We start from the raw sequence: 17,350 nt of genomic DNA on the forward strand, positions 1-17,350 counted from the left end.
CCTGTGATCCTGTTGTTTACTGTTTCCTGTACTAGGCTTAATATCAAGGGGAAACCTTTGCCTGTACCTTTTACATATTTAATAAAGGCTATAATTAACAACTTGGTGTCCTTAAGCTAAAGTCACTTGATATCATATACATAGGACATTTGGTATTTAGATGTGTACATCTCCAAATAAACATAGGGATTATTTGTTAACATATATCTGACAAATCTGTTCTTATGCATGTCCTTATCTACACGCTTCACAATTTTTTCCCCTGCAAGTATAAACTTCAACAGTTTGAGTGAAACAACAATTCCACTATTAAATCCACAATACTGGAACTCCTTTCAGACACTTGATAACAGCTGATTTTTCTTGAAAGTTTCTTTGAATTAATTTTCTCTGGTGAGGGGGATGTAAATTTTTAATAAACTTTAGTACGATCTGTACATTTTAAAATGTTTCTTCCACACACTTTGTTATGATTAAAGTTTATTTTATAATTATTTTATTAATCATAGTCATCAAGTGGGCCAAGGCACCCCCTACATATATGGAGAGAATAAGCAGAGAATCGAGAAAGAAACATGATTTCTCTTTTTCCTAAACTCAAAAGGGAATAGGACCCAAGAGTTCTCAGTTCCCGGTCCCTAGGACAGATGGCATATGGCTTGCTCACAAAATCTTGAAATATTGCTTTTAATTTACTGACCTTAATCGTTTTCCCTTTTCAAAAACACATATTAGTGCAAAAGAATAGACTTAATTTTATTCTTAATTATCAGAGTACATCATTTCAGTACCTAAACTCTGTACAGATGGAAAATGTTAGCTTTTAGTCAGCGACAATTAGAAAATTATGAATTAATTGAAGGCAACAAATCAGAACTCACATAAAGTAGCATATGAGAGGGGAGGCCAGTTTGGGTGAGAGTATTCCTTGCAGGTATTTTGTTATGCCACCAAATACCATAATGAAACTCTGATGTCTTAATTAATGAATGTTATTATATTATGTGCTTTGAACAGAGAACCCTTAGATACATGTGCTTAACAAGACAGCATTCACAGTTAAGAATTCCATAAGTGAGTGTAGGTTTAAAATGACAGAAATCACTATTGGTACTCGATTTGAAGAACTGGGTATATAATCCATGAAAGATTGTGTGAAAATAAAAACCAGTTAGGGTTCATCTACACTGCAGAATTTATACAATTTGACACCACTTAACAGCCATGGCTAAATGCTATGGAATCTTGGGAACTGCAGTTTTACAAGCTCTTGATTTTCTCTAGTTCACCAAACTACAACTCATAGGAAACAATGTCTCTTCTGGAGCTGGCGACTGCCACAGGTCTTCCTTGGTCCTCCTCCAGAAAGCCATCTGGACTTCCCACCATGGTCTAAATCAGGCATGGGCAAACTTTGGCCCTCCAGGTGTTTTGGACTTCAACTCCTACAATCCATAATAGTCTACTGGCTGTTTTGGACTTCAACTCCCACAATCCCTAATAGTCTACTGGCTGTTAGGAATTGTGGGAGTTGGAGTCCAAAATACCTGGAGGGCCAAAGTTTGACCATGCCTGGTCTAAATGCACTCTATCAGAGTTCATAGATTTTGCCGGGGGGGGGGGGGGGGGGGTGGTGGTGGTCTTAGGCTTGACATCACTTTGAACTGGGTTATATCAGTCCACACTGCCATATAATGCATGTAAATGTGGATTTTATACAGCTCTGTAGGAGATGCCTTAGTTGGTTTTTTTCAGGGAGAGAACCATTTAGGAGTGGTAAGAGAATGGCGAGAACCACAAATCCTTCTGGAAAAGCCTCCAGAATGCTTATAAAAAGTAACATTTACAAGTAACTTTACACCAATAAAGTAATGTTGTTCCTTCTCATATTGCTTCTGAAATGTAGCATTGGCCTACTCCTGTGACAAAGATTAGAGTAAGATAACTTGTAACATGATGCTGGCAATTTCCTGATTCTCAACTGACACTCTTTAAATTTTCAGCTCACATTCTAAGTTACTTCAATACAAGAACTTTGGGGAATGAAGGAAAAAATCATGTCGGGGAGAATGGAAAATTCCTTTTTGGGAAGGGGCAATGGCTTCAATTTGTTCCCCCACCTGCCTTTATCAAAAGCAGACATCAACAGCAGATCTGTTTTATTTATGCATCTGCATGCATCCTTGTCTTACAAACTATTCTGTTCACAGTAAGGACAGCTGTATATTAGTGAGAGCTGTTGCTGTCTAGTTTTTTTTGTATATGTTTTATTCAGTGGAACTTTGATCTATCATGCATCTCTCTAGCCTGAATCCAGCTTTCTCTGCTGTCAAAAATGCTATTCTGCCTGCTCTTCCATTTAAAGCACCAATGATACATTTAGAAGCCTTGTGAAGGATACACATGTGTTTGCAATTTGAGGGTCAGTTTAACTACCCTTTCTGTGTTTGGAAATCATTATGTTATATTTCCAGCAAAAATGCATTTGGATTCATTCTGGAAGGAGTTTCTTAAAAAGAGCAATCTGGATCCAATTATGTAATTGGTGGTTGCACATATTCAGAGTTAGGACCATGATAATATCCATTAGATTTTTTTTCTTGCAGAAGCATTTGCACAAACTTGATAAACAAGTAGTTCTGCAAGAGCTAGTTCACTGGTGGCACATCCCTTGTCCAGTTGCTTTGCACAATTGCATGTACACAGCTGCAATCAAATTCAACTGCATTTGTGGGAATTTTCACTGCTAGCATTAAACTGGCATACAGTAGATTCTCAGGCCCCATCAACACTGACATATAGCCCAGTTTTTGAATCCAGGTTATCTGCTTTGAACTGTGTAGATTCATATAATCCAGTTTAAAGAAAATACTTTGCATTCAGAAACTGGATTATATGGCAGTGTAAATCCATCCTCATTTAACTGGCACCCATGGGTAAATGTAAGTTCTGATTGCTTGAGAATAAGCTTAACTAATACTATCACCATAGTATACCATAAACACTATATTTACTTGATATTAATATTGAAATAAAGTAATTAAAAGCAAATTAAGACAAATAAAGATAAGCCTAATTTAAGGAAATAAAATTTTACTGTATTATAAAAATAGCTTTGTGAATGCAGTATGATTACCTTTGATTCCCCCCTTCAGTTGCTTGAGAGTTTCAGTTGCTTGAGTTCTCGTTAACTGAGAGTCAACTGCATATACCTGTAAGAGATATGTTAAATCTCTATTTTTATATTGCTATTCAGTCTTTACTAACAAGTCCACCCTAATTATACCTCAGGACCAGTTGCTTTGTATAAAGACTGGAATCCTGCATTGGGATATACATCTGTCATGCACTTATGTTTCCTGGTGCTCCCTGCACAAACTGTCTTTTTAAGTGATGCATGACATTTTTGTGCTGTTGGAAAGTAGAGGAACCAATAGAAACGCTTCCAGCTATTTTCCTACAGATGGACATGTTGCAACAGGTATCTGCATGATGATCTGAGGATCCTTTGGAGATCTTTATAGATGACATTCTTGCAGCCCATCCTGCCACAGGGAAATAGCTGCACATGCCTCTGCTGATCTGGTGACGCACAAATGGTCATGTTGTTGTTGTGTTGTATTTCAAAAAGAATGGATGGGGGAGATTTTGCTTGTCACACAATCAGTAAACAATTACAACATTTGCTATAACAAAAGAGTGGGTTATGATAGCACAAGTTGGATGTCTGCTATTGTAACTCACTACAAAGTGCTGATAAAGTACATGTGGATCCTTGCTGTGGTGTACCTTCAAGTCATTTCTGACTTTTGATGACCCTAAGATGAACATATCACAGGGTTTTCTTGCACATTCATTCAGAGGGAAATGGTTTATGCCTCCTTCTGAGGCTGGAAGGGTGTGACTTATTGAAGGTCACCCTGTGGATTTCCATGACTGAACAGGGATTTGAACCCTGGTATCTCAGAGTTGTAGTCTAACATTCGGACCACTACACCGTGCTAGAAAGTCCTTCAAATTGAACATCATTCTGGAATGCATTTATCTTGAAAAAAAATCTACCATTGGGCATGTGACATGGAAATAACAAGGCATGCGTTTTTTTGTCCATTTGGAATAAAGCTCCAGCTTCCCCGGTGGCGAAGTGTGTTAAAGCACTGAGCTGCTGAACTTGCAGACCGAAAGGTCCCAGGTTCAAATCCGGGGAGCGGAATGAGCGCCCACTATTAGCTCCAGCTTCTGCCAACCTAGCAGTTCGAAAACATGTCAATGTGAGTAGATCAATAGGTACCGCTCTGGCGGGAAGGTAACGGGGCTCCATGCAGTCATGCCGGCCAAATGAACTTGGAGGTGTCTACGAACAACGCCCGCTCTTCGGACTTAGAAATGGAGATGAGCAACAACCCCAGAGTTGGACATGACTGGACTTAACGTCAGGGGAAACCTTTACCTTTACCTTTTTTTGTGAACATCAACATATACTGTATATAAATTTTGGCTGGGATCTTGCATCACTGTAATGTGCAAGTTTATGATGACAAAGTTATGTTGCTGATATGATAGGTAATGCTTCTAGTTAATTGTGATAATGCACAGCAGGGCACTTTACAAGACATCCTCTTGTGCAACAAGGGCTTCAAGGGAGCAACATACCACAACAAGCAACATGTCTCATTTTGCAGTGGAATACATTTTGTGCACCAGGATTATTGTGCAATCGTTACACTGTTAGTGCCATGCAGTCATCCCAGATGTATATTATCTACATCTCTAGTGCCCCCCATTGAGAATGTAAGCTTTATGCTACATTGAGATTCACCTTTACCTTATCCCAATTCAGTTTATGATGATGTAAAATGCCTAACAGGATGACAGCTTTCATAATAAAAATGCAGAATTAAATATTATAGTATGAAGGGATAAACTGATTACACTGCATTAACTTTGGCTGCTTTTGCTGTGATATTGGAATCTTTTAAAACTTTACTTAAGAGGGTGTGAAGAGGCTGAAGTGCTTGCTTGCATTGCATTAATTTTCTCTCTGTATTAAATTTCACAGTGGTTGACACTGGGTGGTGCTGTTGCCTAAGGTCCCTCAATGCCCATCCCTCAGCTGAGAAATACCTAGCATTGTTGTTAGTTAAGAGTTTCAGGGGAGGGGGTCTTGGGAACAACAGGAGAGCTTGTCTTGGCTTCTGATCAGAGCAAAATCAGAATAACAGTTGCACGCCAGTGTTACTGTCAGCCTGAGTTTCCTGAAAGAAGAATGCCTGGATACTTTGCCATTTTCTTCTTTGTTCCTTCTTCCTAAACTTGTACATCTCTTTAGGCAGCATCTGTTACACTTGTATCTTCTTCACATCACAGCTACATCATCCATTTTACTAGTTGTAAGATCTAGAAGAGGTGTTCCTGTCTCAAAAGTTGATAATATACAAGCTGGCAGTTTGTTTCTTGAATGTAGTACTTGTAATAGCTGATATATTTTTAAAAAAAATCATAGCACTTTTAATTTTTATTAGATAATAATAATAATAATAATAATAATAATAATAATAATAATAATAACAATAATGAGGCAGGAAGCAGCCAGGCTTTGAAGTTGCAAGGCTATTCAGTGCTAATCAAGGTGGCCAATTGCAACATTCACACTTGACTCAAACAGAGTTCTTTCTCCTGGACATTCCACAGATATAGAAACCCCACTTTCCCAGTTTCCAACAGACCTCACAACCTCTGAGGACGTCTGCTATCGATGTAGGCAAAACATAAGGAGAAAATGCTTCTGGAACATGACCATACAGCCCAGAAAACTCACAACCACCCAGTGATTCTGGCCACGAAAGCCTTCGACAACACAACAATAATAATAACAACAATGTTTTATATACCGTGCTTTACCTCTCCCGAAGGAGACTCAAAGTGGCTTACAATTAAAAGTATGACCACACAATTTAAAATATACAAATATGCAAACATTAAAACAGAATTAAACACAACAGTTTTTAAAATTCACAGTTAAAATCTATTAAAACATATTCAAAACTAAGTTAAAACAACATTGTGAATATTTGTCCTGAGTATAAGATATTAACAAACAGCAAAACCTGGACAAATGGTTTTTTAAACAACTCTCAGAACTTTACACAACAAGTTCTGTGGGTGGATTTTGGGAGTTGTAGTCCAAAGAAAAATGGTTTCAACCCCTGGAAGAAATACTCTGTTTTATACATGCATATAAATATGTGTATAAATATATATATATACACACACACACATATACATACACAAACGGATGCACACACGAATATAGTATTCTGTTGGTCCACTTTTTCAAGGGTTGATCAGTGCTGACCAGAAAAATCAGACAATATCTCAGGATCTAATCATCTTGTTTTTCCAATGCTTTATTTCTTTCTTACAAATTCTACTTGTAGCATTTTCCCTTTTGTTATCACCACCTACACTGAAAACAACAGGATTCCAGCTATAACGCATAGTTCTTACATTATCTTGACATCTAGAAGGATAGCCGAAACAAACAACAAGGCAAAGCAAGTTTCCCTGCAGGGAAAAATAATTGGTAAACACATTCAGGATTCACTATACTGTGAGCTCAGATCTTATTATTGTGGAGAATTGTGCAGAATGCCATGATCTACTGGACATGCTAGGTTTTTTTCTTGATTTTTAAAAGTTTTTTTCCCCATGTCAGGGGCGACTTGAGAAACTATAAGTTGCTTCTGATATGAGAGAATTAGCCGTCTGCAAGGATATTGCCATTTTTTAGTGTCTTAAGTCATGCATACATAACAATATTCCTATGCAAGTTTTCTATCCCTTTGTTCCTTTTTCTGATGTCCTGTCCTTTCTCTACATTTGTTATTTTGCTCAGAGTGATCATAGTACAAGAGAGGACCTGAGATTTACTGGATCCATCCATTCCAATCCTTGTTTATTACAGCAGGCATGGACAAACTTCAGCCCTCAGGTGTTTTGGACTTCAACTCCCACAATTCCTAACAGCTGAATTGTGAGTATTGAAGCCCCAAACACCTGGAGGGCTGAAGTTTGCCCATGCCTGTTTTATAGTCTAAAGTCAGTTGCTGTACATCTTTTCCAAGCAATGCCTCACTACTTCTTTTGTGGTTTGTCAACTTCTCATCTGGAAAACTTTAATCCTACCTTGAATTATATTACTGTTATTACAAATGGCTCAAGTGCTACAGGATTAGAGTATTAACCAAACATTCTCCTCTGTAGAATACTAGTGGTAAAATAACATCTGTATGTTTCACCTTTGATTGTTGTTGTTAAAATATTTTTCTAGATAGCAGGAAACCTACATTGCATAGCAGCCTGTTATAAGCTTGTCACATTTCTGTTAATAAAATCCAGTTTTTCTTGATATATGTACATGTGTGTGAATTAGGACATACTGTATAATCACATACTGAAGTATGGTAGTGCAAAATGAATGCAAGTTTCATGTAAACATAAGCTTTATGATCCAATTTTCTTTTTCTACAAAACCTACATTGGATTTTGCTTGGAAGTAACACATAGTTCATTTCTCTTTCAGAACCATTGATACTATGTTGTCCTCACAAGGAAATATATGAATATAAATATTCAAATCTGGCAAAAGAAGTTGTAGTCTTGAAACCAGTTACACAGATACAAATATTGTAGATGTTGAAATTAGTGCATATTCTGTTCGTATATCAATATGTGCAGGACAAGCATTTTGATTTCAATTGCAAATGCAGTTCGTGATAGCCGCAACTTGTTGTCAGATCAAACGACTTAATGGACATAAGTGTGCTTAATTTTGTGTTTGATTGTGGCCAGCTTGTTAAGAATATACTGTTGGAACAAGATATGTTCATTCATCTGCTTCTAGAGGGCAGTAAAAGACTGCATTTCAGCAGGAAGGATCCTCAGTTTTTCTAAAGCTACCCTCCTGGAGGGAAACCGGGCCACCCAGCCATCATAATATTGTGCATCTAGAGAAGAGGGATCATGCAATTTTCTTCAAAGAGAAGACCCCCCCCCAGTTCCTCTCTCTTACTGTTAATTCAACACCCCCCTCCCAGAAACACCAAGAGCCTTAAGACAGAAAAAATGGGCTCATTTTATTAATCTCATTGTTTCTTAAATTGAGTGAAATGGACTATGGATACAAATCTCATCCTTCTGATTACTATATGAAGGTTCAATTAAATTGATAAGAAAAAACATATGGCATGCATTCATTAGAAATTAGAACACATGGATAAAAGTGTCCTTTCTCTCTCCCTCTCATTACATGCAGTAGATACAAATAATTTTTCTTACATATTATGATTAAATACTACTATAGCTGAAGCAAAAGATGCTTCCCTCCCATTGTCTGGACTGAGCTCCTCCCAAGAAAGTAATCTGGATTTCAGAAAGAGAAAAGTTTTTAAACATGTCACAAATGACCAGCAGTTAAGAGGAGAGTAAAAATTACTACTTCAGTTTACTTATACCCTACTGTTTCCTAGGGTGACTTACAGTACAGGTGATAAAACAAAGAGCGCCAATGTAGTGGTTTGAGGGTTGGGCTAAGGACCAGGCTTTGATTTCCCACTCAGCTATAGAGACTCACCTTGGGCAAGTTACGTACACTCAGCCCTAGAGGAAGGCAATGGCAAACCTTCGAATATTGCCAAGAAAACCCAATGATAGGGTCACCATAAGTCAGAGCCAACTTGAAGGCACATAACAAGAGAATGGCAGAACTTTCCCTTAGGCTTACAATTGAAATTTTATCTGTCTTAAGTCTCCCCAGTTCAATTTCAATAGATGCCTTAGGATTATAGCAGTGTGTGTGAAAAAGAGAGAAAGAGAGAGAGAAAAAAAGCTGCTTTTCTTTTGCTCTTCTGTTATTCACATCTATTTTGTCTACTCCCCCCTCACCAAATAATGCTATCTTTCTGCTTATGGGAGTTTTCTCACCTCTTTTATCATTCTCCTTGTCATTTTTTTCTTCACCTTTCTCAGCTCTATGGTGAATTTCTTAAGATACAGTAACCAGTAGATCTTTTATACCACACTATAGAATTAATGCAGTTTGACACCACTTTAACTGCCATGGGTCAATGCTGTGAAATCATGGGAGATATAGATTTATCAGGTCTTTAGCCTTCTTTATCAAATAGTGCTGGTGCCTCATCAAATTACAACTCCTGTGATTCCATAGCATTAAGCTGTGGTGGTTAAAGTGGTATCAAACTACAGCATTCATCAGTGGTTCTCAACCTGTTGGTTGTGATCTAGCAGTGGGCCACGAGAACAAAAATCCAGTCCACAAATCTTCTTCCTCTTTATTTATTTTATTTTGTTTTATCAATTTTATTTCCACTCCTTTCCACAGAGCTGACCATTGCATTAGATAGACCACATCAGCTCTAGATTATTAAATATGGTTTCTGTGGTCAAGCAGATAGCGACTACTGGATGGCATATGTTCTGTCTTAGAAATTAGAGTTAATGTGTTCTATCCAATGCAATTTTCCCAATCAGCATCCCAAATAACCAAACCAAATCTAATGTTGACCAAAAACTGTTTTGTAACCCTTTTGGTACTAAGACAAGTGCAAAGAAGCCAGAATGGATGTCCAAAGAACTTCTAACTGAGCTAAAGCTCAAAAGTGACATGCACAAGAAGTGGAAAAGGGGAGAAATCACCAAAGAAGAATTCAAACGTATACCCAACACCTGCAGGGAAAAGGTTCGCAAGGCTAAAGCGCAAAATGAGCTCAGGCTTGCCAGGGACATAAAAAACAACAAAAAAGGTTTTTTTGCTTACGTTGGTAGAAAAAGGAAGAAAAAGGAGGCGATAGGGCCACTGCAAGGAGAAGATGTGCGAAAAAGACCTTGGAGTCCTCGTGGACAACAAGTTAAACATGAGCCAACAATGTGATGCGGCTGCTAAAAAAGCCAATGGGATTCTGGCCTGCATCAATAGGGGAATAGCGTCTAGATCCAGGGAAGTTATGCTCCCCCTCTATTCTGCCTTGGTCAGACCACACCTGGAATACTGTGTCCAATTTTGGGCACCACAGTTGAAGGGAGATGTTGACAAGCGGGAAAGCGTCCAGAGGAGGGCGACTAAAATGATTAAGGGTCTGGAGAACAAGCCCTATGAGGAGCGGCTTAAAGAGCTGGGCATGTTTAGCCTGCAGAAGAGAAGGCTGAGAGGAGACATGATAGCCATGTACAAATATGTGAAGGGAAGTCATAGGGAAGAGGGAGCAAGCTTGTTTTCTGCTGCCCTGCATACTAGGACACGGAACAATGGCTTCAAACTACAGGAAAGGAGATTCCACCTGAACATCAGGAAGAACTTCCTCACTGTGAGAGCTGTTCGACAGTGGAACTCTCTCCCCGGGGCCGTGGTGGAGGCTCCTTCCTTGGAGGCTTTTAAGCAGAGGCTGGATGGCCATCTGTCGGGGGTGCTTTGAATGCGATTTCCTGCTTCTTAGCAGGGGGTTGGACTAGATGGCCCATGTGGTCTCTTCCAACTCTACTATTCTAAGATGGGGTGATGGTGACAGGGGACAGGGAAAAGGCAGAACTGCTTAATGCCTTCTTTGCCTCGGTCTTCTCACAAAAAGAAAGCCATCTTCAACCTTGGCAACATGGAATGGACAAAGGATTGGGGGAAATCCAACCCCAAATAGGGAAACAAGTTGTCCAGGAACACCTGGCCTCTCTAAACGAATTCAAGTCCCCAGGGCCAGATCAGCTACATCCAAGAGTACTGAAGGAACTAGCGGAAGTTATTTCAGAACCACTGGCAATTATCTTCGAGAGTTCTTGGAGAACGGGAGAAGTCCCAGCAGATTGGAGGAGGGCAAATGTGGTCCCTATCTTCAAGAAGGGAAAAAAGAACGACCCAAACAATTACCGTCCGGTCAGCCTCACATCGATACCAGGCAAGATTCTGGAAAAGATCATTAAGGAAGTGGTCTGCGAACACTTAGAAACAAGTGCGGTCATTGCTAATAGTCAACACGGATTTACCAAAAACAAGTCATGCCAGACTAATCTGATCTCTTTTTTTGATAGAGTTACAAGTTGGGTTGATACAGGGAATGCTGTGGATGTAGCCTACCTGGATTTCAGTAAGGCCTTCGACAAAGTCCCCCACGACCTTCTGGCAAACAAACTAGTAAAATGTGGACTAGACAAAACTACGGTTAGGTGGATCTGTAATTGGCTAAGCGAACGAACCCAAAGGGTGCTCACCAATGCGTCATCTTCATCATGGAAAGAAGTGACAAGTGGAGTGCCGCAGGGCTCCGTCCTGGGCCCGGTTCTGTTCAACATCTTTATTAACGACTTAGACGAAGGGTTAGAAGGCACGATCATCAAGTTTGCAGACGACACCAAACTGGGAGGGATAGCTAACACTCCAGAAGACAGGAGCAAAATTCAAAACGATCTTGACAGACTAGAGAGATGGGCCGAAACTAACAAAATGAAGTTCAACAGGGACAAATGCAAGATACTTCACTTCGGCAGAAAAAATGGAAATCAAAGATACAAAATGGGGGACGCCTGGCTAGACAGCAGTACATGTGAAAAAGATCTTGGAGTCCTTGTGGACAACAAGTTAAACATGAGCCAACAATGTGATGCGGCAGCTAAAAAAGCCAACGGGATTCTGGCCTGCATCAATAGGGGAATAGCGTCTAGATCCAGGGAAGTCATGCTCCCCCTCTATTCTGCCTTGGTCAGACCACACCTGGAATACTGTGTCCAATTTTGGGCACCACAGTTGAAGGGAGATGTTGACAAGGTGGAAAGCGTCCAGAGGAGGGCAACTAAAATGATTAAGGGTCTGGAGAACAAGCCCTATGAGGAGCGGCTTAAAGAGCTGGGCATGTTTAGCCTGCAGAAGAGAAGGCTGAGAGGAGACATGATAGCCATGTACAAATATGTGAGGGGAAGTCATAGGGAGGAGGGAGGGAGCTTGTTTTCTGCTGCCCTGCAGACTAGGACACGGAACAATGGCTTCAAACTACAGGAAAGGAGATTCCACCTGAACATCAGGAAGAACTTCCTCACTGTGAGAGCTGTTCGACAGTGGAACTCTCTCCCCCAGGCTGTGGTGGAGGCTCCTTCTTTGGAGGCTTTTAAACAGAGGCTGGATGGTCATCTGTCGGGGGTGCTTTGAATACGATTTCCTGCTTCTTAGCAGGGGGTTGGACTGGATGGCCCATGAGGTCTCTTCCAACTCTACTATTCTATGATTCTATGATTCTATGATTCTATAATGTTGGAGAGTGTCATAGAGAATTTACTGTCATAGAGAAGGCTCATGTTACTATTGTCGGCCCACATTAGAACTGTTTCACCATTACGATTGTCTTTGTCATAGTCCCAGACACAGCTATGACTATTGAAAGTGGGCTTGATGATTGTGGCAATTGGTTGGGGCGTAAAATCAAAATCAACCCCAGGTGGTTTATAGAGTGATGATACACTACAGTTATCAAGTTCCACAGATAGGATTTCAATGCTGTTCACTTCTGTGAGACAAGTTGCAGAAACTGCTACAGCAGATCGTACAAAAATGGCATGACCATATTGTCTGTGAGGTCATTCCACTGCCAGTTGCATTCCAAGGATTTTTGGTCTTCTTATTGTGATGTCTCTGTGTGTTTCCTGTATATATAAGATGTCACAGGAAATGCCCTCAGACATTTTGGCCAGTAGCTTTTCCTTAGCAAGTGACAAACCTTCTATATTAATAGATATAATTATTAGCAATGGTCTTGATAAAGACTGTTGGTGTTCATTTGTGGAGGAAAGAAACACACCTCCAATTTAAAATGTTTAAAAATGTTGTAAAGTAATGCTTTTGGGTTGGAGAGATTAGCCGTTTACAAGAAACGTTGCCCAGGGGACGCCCGACTATATTTACTCAGTCTTCAAGTAGGCACTTTCTGTGTCCCCAGATGAAGATAGAAGAGAGGTGTACATATTTAGGAAAGTATACCTAAGGAAGTTGTATTCACATAGACTCATCTGTCTTTCCGTTTCTGCCTTCTATAATTTTACTTCAGTGAAATAGTTACCACAACCCTTTAAATACTAAATGATTGTTATTGTTATTATAATAATAATAATAATAATAATAATAATAATAATAATAATAATAATAATAACAACTTTATTTTTATAAATCGCCTCCATCTCCCCAAAGGGACTTGGGGCGGCTTACATGGGGACAACACCTAGAGAACAAACAAACAAACAAATAAATAAATAAAAATAAAAATTAAAGCACAATATAAGATTAAAACACATAACAGAGCAAAATAGTTAAAAGCTTTAACCAAGAACCAAACATAATCATCTTAAAATACAACACAAGGCATCATCATCATCACAGAAGTGGGACTATTAGATTGCAAGGGAATGGCAGGGCTAGTACAAAACGCAGGATAATATGACCAGAAGTGGGATAAAGTGCAGGAAACCAGACCAAGAATAGATTAGGATAAATGGTATGTGTTATGACAGCAAACTTCAGATGGTAACTGCTAACCTGTATAATCCCATGAATAGTTTTTACAGAAATTCAAAGACGATGTGTTTTGTTGCAATTTGGAAAAGAAAATGAAATTCTGCAAGCCCTAGTAGTCCACGTGCTAACATTTCATTGCTGTCTGGGGATGATCTGCATGATAGAATTTGCTGTGGTGAAGCTTAGCTTCAGCTAACAAAGAAAAGAGATCTTTTGTCTATGTAATACCAGGAAAACAAAAAGACTTGGAACGGCAAGCTTACAGAGTACACAATTTTGGTGCTGATAAGTTAAAGGAGTATGAAAGTGAATTACATTGTCTCTTCCTAAATTTGAGTTTGGTTGGTACAACCTGCTTGAGAAGGTGTTTTTATTCTCCCAGATTGGTACATTTCTCCACAAAGTGTCAGCGGTGGGAATGAAGTAACAGCTTCACTGCATCTAAATATTGTTGTGAGCTATGCTGCCCTGCTTAATGGCTTATTGGCTATGAACAGTGAATGCTAATTTATAGGCAATCAAGGTTAGCTTGTCATGCACACTTAAATGCTAGAGAGCTTATCATAGTCTTCTGCAGAGTGTATGATAAGAAAAGGTATATTAAAAAAACAACTTTCCTAATTTCATCTGAGAAAAAGTAAATCATTTGAAAATTTGTACCTGGGGATTGATAGAATTTGTTGTGCCAGTAAATGTTTGCTTGCTTCACATGAACTCATCATGTGCATTTGTGCACAGCTGTTTATATCAGAACATTTCCTTGCCAGAGAATAAAGTAGAAATTTACAAAGAACAGGGTTTAAATCCCCTCCCACAACTTGAGAAACTCACTTTTTTGATACAACTCCTGGAATCCAATCCAGCAAGAAGCACCCTTCACCATGGTGGTTTGGGGATTCTGGGAGTGATCTCAAACTTTATCTCAAACTTCTCTGAGCTCAAAGAAAGGAAATGGAAAACATCTTCTGAATAAATCCTGCCAAGGAAAGCCTGTGATAGATTACATCTCATACTAACCATAGGTTGGAAGCAATGTAAAGGCACACAACAACAACAACAACAACAACAACAACAACAACAACAACAACAACAACATAAGTTAATTCTCAAGGGAATTATTTTGGACCTCAATGATGATCATTTATACTTCAGACAATGGGAAGAGATCATTTAAAGTGCTTAGCAAGTATGTGAATATAATTTATTCTACCACCATTTTTTTGGTATCAAAGCTGACCTGTGAAATTATATTCTCACATTCAAAATTCATTGCTAGAATTGGGCATAAATTATCAAAAATAATAGGTGTCACTGTTCCTTGTTGAATAATGCAGAGTTCAGTTTTAAGGGAGTCCCAGGAAACCAGAGTAGTAGGTTACTTGCTCAGTGGCCATTTGTGCCGGGTTTCCCCCCACATTTTACATGATGAAGGGATGGGAAGGTTTACTGGGATATTCAGGTGAGACCTCCCATCTCCCACCTTGTCTCGACACAGTTAAATTATCCTTCTATGTATTTTTCTCCCCATTCTCCCCACAAAGGTCTCTTCCCTGGCATAAGGGAACAGACACACACATGGACAGACCTAGGAAAGAACATTCTTCTGTTTTTTAAATAATGCAACATTGTTTAGATTGGCATCCCTCTGAAACCAAGCAATTTCTGTATCAGTCCAGTGGTATTAAACCACCTTTAAGCTTCAGTGCAACAATACTTTAATCCTAACAAAATATTATAAAGCTCAGATCTTAGCAGCCTGTCAGGAAATTAATCTCTATTCTCCTTTTAATGCATATAAACGTACTAACTTGGTTACCTGGCGATGCCCGGGTTATTTACAAAGGGCCTTGATTGTTTTTGGATGTGAGGTAATATCAGTTTGGTCATATGTTATGCTATGTCTTAGGAAAAATCAGTCTTTGCTTTTGTTTTTTTAATGAATTCTCCCATTAGAAAATGCACAAGGATGTGAGTGAACTATGTCAGAGTATTTGCAGCACAGCAGTAGTTGGATGGAAGCAGTGGAGCGCAGAATGAAGAGACATTCAGAGACGTTGGTAAAACTATTTACAAAGTTTTATTGTATGCAGCAGTAATCAACACAAACAGACTTGCAGACAACAGACGAACACAGGACTGTTCTGTTCTCCAACAGAACTTGACTCGAACTCTAGGCAGACAGAACTCAACTGAACTGATGCAATCGGTATGCACAAACACTTGTGTCTGGATACTCCCTATTTGCAGCCACACATCAAGGTCATCATAGCTTCTTAGCAATTAACTCTCTCCACACTATGGTACATTCTGGATGATGCAATCAGTTGCAATACAAGCATGGCACAAATTGCATTTAAACACTATCAATTCACAAATCCCACATTAACAAACTACACTTCCCAAAAATCTTGGGGCAATCCTCCCAAAACTCCCCTAGTATTCATAGTTGGCAATGTTGGGTCTGTGTGCCAAGCAGGGCCGGCCGGAGATAAATTTTAATGTTAAGCGGGGGTGCTGAAAAGCGCCCCCCCACCGGCGCCGCCTCCTGTGATGACTCATGGGCCATGTAGTCCCGTCCCTAACACTGTTGTGACAGATGAGGAGGAAAACTTAGGTTTTCCTCCGTTTCAGTCAGAATTGGAACTTTCTCAGCCAGAACTGGAACCCTTGCACCTGCAGGAGATTTGCCTTCCAGAAGTTTGCCAAACAAGCCCTGAGCCGATATCTCCCCCATTTTCTCGCCGCGATTATTATAAACAACAAAAAGGCGCTCAGGAGGCCTCTCGCAGGAGCGCTAGGATCGCTGCCAGGCATTCTGCTGATTAAGCCTGCTTTCCATGAGAAACTTTAGGGAGTCATGCATCTGGACTCAGAGAATGGCTTTCGCTTCTGGTTCCCCAGAGAATCTGCTCTTGGCGGGAAACCGAGACCCTACTTAGGTGTTTTGCCCACGAAGGAGTCTTGCGGAGTCAATTCGTCAGCTACGGGAGTAGGTTGTGTGTGGACTACGCTACTCCCGCGGTCGAGTCCTTGCTCCTGTTTCCAGCCCTGTCTTGCTTCCCAGGACCTTGCCTTGCTCCAGGACCTTGCCTTGCTCCACGGACCTTGCCTTGCTTTTGGACCTCGCCACGAATTTACCACGGATCCTGTCCTTGCTCCACGTTCCTTGTTGCCTTGAATCAAGCTTTGTGTTCCAAGAATCAAGTTTACTTCCTAGCCTTGCTTAAGTTCATGGATTAAAGGACCTTGTCATCTCCCCTCACTTTGCTTGGCAAGTGAGTGTTTCGGTTATTGGATTACAACTTTGGACCTTGCTATTTCATATTGGACATTGTTTTTCTGGACTATATTTGACCTTTCCTGAAAGGTCATCTTCTGAACTATATTCTACATTTACTTTTATTGACTTTACATATTTCCTTAATAAAGATATTAGATAGATTCTGGCCTCTGTGTATGGTTATTGGTGCTCTGCAGCCTGGGTTGTGACACCTCCCGTGCCCTGGCCCCGCCTCCCACGCTGCGTGGGAGGCGGGGCCAGAGTTGGCCCCGCCCCCCGCCCAGCGTGCCCTGGCCCCGCCTCCCACGCAGCATGGGAGGCGGGGGCAGGGCGAATAGCGTGGGAGGCGGGGCCAGAGTTGGCCCCACCTCCCGCGCTACTCCCCCTCGCCCGTCTGGCCTTTTCTAGCTGGCCAGACTGTGGTTGCGGCCTGGAGGGACCTCCGCTGCAGTCTGGCCAGCTAGAAAAGGCCAGACGGGCGAGGGCGAATAATGCGGGAGGCGGGG

The sequence above is a fragment of the Anolis carolinensis genome, chromosome 4 (genome assembly GCF_035594765.1).
Source record: "Anolis carolinensis isolate JA03-04 chromosome 4, rAnoCar3.1.pri, whole genome shotgun sequence".
Classification (NCBI taxonomy): domain Eukaryota; kingdom Metazoa; phylum Chordata; class Lepidosauria; order Squamata; family Dactyloidae; genus Anolis; species Anolis carolinensis.